We start from the raw sequence: 6,012 nt of genomic DNA on the forward strand, positions 1-6,012 counted from the left end.
TGGAGGACCCAAACCCACAAGGTGATAGCTGGGATAGAGCACCTGTCCAAGACAGAGCTCAATATCCTCCCACCACCAAGCTGGGAAAATCGGATCAATACTTAGGACCAATCGGGCGCCAGAGGGATATGGTCCAAAGTACCCACGGTTCTGAGGGGCTTGTAACCCTCAAAAGTGTCCGTAAAGCTCTCCCTATTCGGCATGAGTAGTAATCATCAATCGGTCGTCGAAGGGATATGGACCGAACTACCATGGTTCCGAGGGACAAGCAACCCTCAGAAGTGTCCGTTTCGCATTTATTTAATCGGACTAGTAGTTTGCCACTATCCCCGAGCTTCTAGGCCATGGAAGTCGTGTTGTCAAAAACCAGGTTTCTGATTTCGGCGCCGGTACCTGTCTGCCCCACACGGGCATGACTGTGTAAAGACGGGAATACGGAATTTACCGATCTTCACTGTGTTACTCACACAGTATATTTTTTCCCCGTTCTCCCGTATGAAAATCCGGACCAGAAAAAAAACACTTTAAACTTGAATAAATCGAAAAGTACAACTCCAATCCTGATGGGTTTTTGCACGAAATGGCACATATAAACGAACATTTCCATATAATTTAAACCGTTTTTCCATAAAAATTTATAATAGAAAATCGAGTTTGAAGTTTTCGGAAAAAAGTTCCCGGAACAGAAAAAAATAGTTACTATAGATGCGACATTTTATAAACAGGGGATAATTGTTACCCATCACGAGAGAGGTTATGAGCCAAAATTTGGGAACTCTAGCCCCTCAGGAAGTATTTTTAATCATTATTTGAAAATTTCAGATTTTGGTCAAAAAAGTTACAAAGTGCCAACTTTTCAGTTCGCTTCAGAGACTAAGTCCAAACGGGCACCTGGTTTTATTTTGGGTTACCAGGACCATTTTTTAAAAACGGTTTTAAATACTTTTAAAGGGTATAGGGACCTCCATACCCACCCTGACAGCACCCTACTACGGGCCCAAGTCAATGGGGGCCGGCCTGGCTGATTTATGGAAGTTTTAAAAAATCTTCAGAAATTGCACTATGTTTTGGTGGGGACGTGTCCGTAGCATTTGGGTTACCAGGGGTGAAATTTTAGAAATGTTTTAAATACTTTTAAAGGGTATAGGGACCTCCATACCCACCCTGACAGCACCCTACTACGGGCCCAAGTCAATGGGGGCCGGCCTGGCTGATTTATGGAAGTTTTAAAAATCTTCAGAAAATATTCTATGTTTTTCTTCTCAGAAATTGCACTAAGTCCAAACGGGCACCTGGTTTTATTTTGGGTTACCAGGGGTGAAATTTTATAACTGTTTTAAATACTTTTAAAGGGTATAGGGACCTCCATACCCACCCTGACAGCACCCTACTACGGGCCCAAGTCAATGGGGGCCGGCCTGGCTGATTTATGGAAGTTTTAAAAAATCTTCAGAAATTGCACTATGTTTTGGTGGGGACGTGTCCGTAGCATTTGGGTTACCAGGGGTGAAATTTTAGAAATGTTTTAAATACTTTTAAAGGGTATAGGGACCTCCATACCCACCCTGACAGCACCCTACTACGGGCCCAAGTCAATGGGGGCCGGCCTGGCTGATTTATGGAAGTTTAAAAAATCTTCAGAAAATATTCTATGTTTTTCTTCTCAGAAATTGCACTAAGTCCAAACGGGCACCTGGTTTTATTTTGGGTTACCAGGGGTGAAATTTTATAACTGTTTTAAATACTTTTAAAGGGTATAGGGACCTCCATACCCACCCTGACAGCACCCTACTACGGGCCCAAGACCAAATGACACACACACAAAGACATGGGTGAGTTTCAAATAAATAGTCTTTATTTATCAGTGAATCATGGGTTGATTTGTCCCTCAATTAGTGTCCGGGCTCGGCTGGCGTTACGAGGCAAATTATGGAACCGGTAGTACCGTGCCTGGGTTTCCAGAGAATGACACATATGGTCAGCCACAGTCCCCCGGTCTTTAACCGAGCCTTGATTAAAGTTCAATGTAGCAATGCTCTGTCGAATTGTACCGAAGGTGACTTTACTTCCAATGCCAAATTCTTCAAATAGCTGGCCCACATACTCACAGATATTGCTGTACGGTTGACCGCAGGACGTGAAAAAGAAGAGTGTTGTGTCTGAGGTGATTCCACTCAGATGAGGCCTGATCTGATGGAATCGTTTAAGCCAAGTGTATTCCTGCACAGATAGAACAATTCTGCACTCACCGAAGCTATAGTTCGTTTTGTGGCTTGAAATAGACATCTGATAACCCCCACTTTCCGGGGTTACTTCAGTAAATTCCCTCTCACTGAATGTGGTGACTGGGGATCGTCGAGTGCCATTAAAGATGGCCAACCGGCTGGACATGAGAGCCGCAAACCTACGTCTATCAGCGCAGGTGGGTCGGACCTCCAGCCTACTGAGAACCGAAGGAATAGCTTGATTGCTTTGCTCAACAAATCGGCTTAACTCCGCAGCGCTGAGCACCTCGTCCCTGCAGCGTTTGCGGAATTTTGCCCTGTGTGTTGCCTGGCTCTGCCGCGAATCCCTGTCCATCTTTGCCAAGCAGAGTAACAACTTTCGGATTTTACTGGCTCTAGCCTGCAGACCTTCTGGCCGGAACTGAATGAGATAGTTCAAGAAACTTCGAACATCGGATCGGTACATTTTTAACGTGGATGGTGCCAAACAACGGTCTTCACATTGACCGTACCACTCAGACGCACGTCTGTAGTTATCCAGAGAACACAGTCCTTCATCGGCCTTGCCCTCTGACATATAGCGGAGGAATTTCCGTACTCGGGATAGACTGGTGCGACAATTGTCAATTCGTTTAACTGAAGGGTTTCTACCCGTAGCAAAGTGCTCATATTCAGTCAAAATTACATTTCTCCAACCTTCAATTCCGGAATCCACACCGCCGCCTTCATCGCTCTCGCTCTCCGTGGAAGTCGCCTCCGCGCAGCCTCGCTCCCCTCGGTTCCGAGCGTGGTTCACCACCGATCTGGCTGGTTGACTGCACCGGCCCAGTCGCCACCGCCTGCTCACTCTCGTCCAACAGCTGCTGATCCACGCACAACTCACTTCCCACACACTGGAAATACACAGGGTTCTCCCAGGGCTCCAGCCGCGGTGCAACATCGTTGTTAGGCTGCGTACACTTCCATGATCCGGGCCGCTGTCTCTCGGCTGAAAGCCGGCAAGATTGCATATCACACTTCCATTTAATAGTACCAGGCTTAAGTGCATGGACAGACTTGAAATGCCGGTCTATCCGCGCGATATTCAGCTTGGAACAAAGCCCACAGTCACGTCTTAGTCTGCCGCTCATAGCTTCTCTCTCTCTCCTGCCTTCCCGAGTGGGAGTGTGTGTGTGTCTCTCTTGGTGTGCTCCACCACATTATAACCTAACCCTAATTCGGGTTCGTATCCTGCTCCTGCCCCTAAACCTAACCCTAACCCAACCCCTAACTCTAACCCTAACCTTAACCCCACCCCTAACCCCACCACTAACCTTAACCCTAATCCTAACCCTAACCATAACCCTACCCCTAACCTTAACCTTCCTAGAACAACAAACTTGGACATTGACCCCCTCCGGAACCACAATCCTCTTTCCTCCTCTTGTTCCCCTTCCGAGCAGCAGACAATTCTCATCCCCCTAGTTACTACATTCTCACATATGATCAGACCGTTACATCAGGCGTTCAAACACCATTTTTCCATCACCCAACAGGCACACACCCCCCTCCAGCCGTATAGAATAATCTCAGCATTTAGGAGGAACAAGAGTCTCCAAGACATCCTCATCCAAGCTAAATACAGTACCAAGCCCCCACAACCACCCAAACCCTACACGGCCCACTTCAGACAAAGAAAATTCATTTCAAACTCATACAGCAAGACCTCCACTCCAGTTTTAGACTCCATTTCACTCTACACTCCAAATGTCATATATATAATCACGTGCACATTTTGCAAAAAACACTACAATGGGGAAACCCAGTATACAATAGAAAATAGACTTAAACAACATCTATACAATATCAAACGGGCCCATCTACACACAGAACTAGTCACTCATTTCCAGGATCACCCCGTCACCTACCTCAATATATCAGGATTACAGTCGTGTTCTGGGTGGACCAGTGGGCGGCGAAAGGCAGTGGAACGTAGGTGGATAAGAGACCTACAAACAATTACACCCAGCGGTCTGAATGAGCGGTTTTAACAGATCAGATAGGATCCATGGAAAGGGACAGCACTTGTTTACAGGGTTCTCAAGGAGCTGGAAGAAGGATGCACCATAAAACAAAAAACACAAGAAATAAAGTTTGTGTGGTTTTTCTTATATTCAACAGGTGCATGCTTATTTATAATAGTTTTATTCCTTTTGTTTGTACGTATTTGAATTTGTTTTTACAACTCAGCACTTGACCTTATAGCACTTTTATAGATAAATGGGCTTATAACTGTGCATATGTACTAATAAAGCATCTATCCCCTGATCCCTTGTATATTTTAACATCTTAGTCCCTTCATGGTCCTAGATAACCACTCAGACTATCATTTTTAGAAACAATATTAACCTACTTATGTTTTGTAAAGGTTTTTAGGAGTCAATCTAGTATATTTTAACAGCTTAGTTCCTTCATGGTCCTAGATAACCACTCAGACTATCATTTTTAGAAACAATATTAACCTACTTACGTTTTGTAAAGGTTTTTAGGAGTCAATCTAGTGGATTTTAACAGTAGAATTTATTGAGATTGGAGGGGTACACAGCAATAGGCCTGCGCACCACAAGACAAATCAGTCACTTTTTAACCCTACTTCAATTCAAAACCTAACCCTAACCGTTATTCTAAACCTTACTGAACGACTCAAAAACTCCCCAACTTATACTCTCCAAATGGACGTTAGCTGTGAGGGCCAGTATGCCATGCGTTGACTTCTGTTTGCTATGCATGTCCGGGGATGCTATTCACGAGGACATATTGTTCTGTCTCATAATTCCCGAGCATGAAACGGCACAGGGGATGTTCAGTGTGCTGCGTGGCTATATTGACGAAAAACTCATTCCATAGGATCGAATGGTGGGCTTTTGCACAGATGGGGCTCCATCTATAGCGGGCCAGCGGGCAGGCATCTGCACTCTAAGTGTCCTACATAAGTGACGACTGCTCACCTCTAATGCTTGGAATAGTACTTTGGGACTTACTCCCAATCCGTGACTGTGATCCTGGCTCAATTAGCATTCCAGTAAGTGAAATCAAACAACTGATTGAGCTGTCATGTAACCAAATGCACTTACGGGTTGTTTTGGTTCCTGACTCAAAGGGAATACCCTGCCGTCTCCCTCAGAGCATTAATGCCGCGTTCAAAGCAACTGGGAACTAGGAACTGGGAACTGGGAAATCGCCGACTTACAACTTCAGTGCATTCAAGACAACTGGGAACTCTGAAAATGTTTAGGGGATGGTCATCCAAATCAGAATTACAACTCGGGAACTTGGGCCTCTTTCTAGAGCTCCAACTTTCCGACCTGAAGATCACTGACGTCATGATTTGACCTCGTATTCTTCATAGTTCCTAGTTATCTTAAAGGCACCATAAAACTCATGGTACCCTTCACCAGCTCATCTATGTGAAGCTGGATTCAGTGCTCTCGTCGGTATTAAAACCAGATATCGATCCAGGCTGGATGTGACAGCAGAGATGAGGTGCGCACTGTCGACCACGCCCCCTGACTTTGAGAACCTCCGATGTGAAGTGCTTTAAGCACACACATCTCATTAGAGGTGGTGAGATAAGATACATTATGTCAGACTAATTTAAAATTGACTGTCATAAATCCATGTTAAAAGTATGTGATGGTGAGTTGAGAAGACAATCAGAAATACTGTTTGAATGTTTTTCAATTGACTGCCACAGCCCTCAATAAAAAAGTGAACATTGGCTGTTAATTACATCATTTTTTTCACATGG

This window comes from Salmo salar, chromosome ssa10 (genome assembly GCF_905237065.1).
Source record: "Salmo salar chromosome ssa10, Ssal_v3.1, whole genome shotgun sequence".
NCBI lineage: Eukaryota > Metazoa > Chordata > Actinopteri > Salmoniformes > Salmonidae > Salmo > Salmo salar.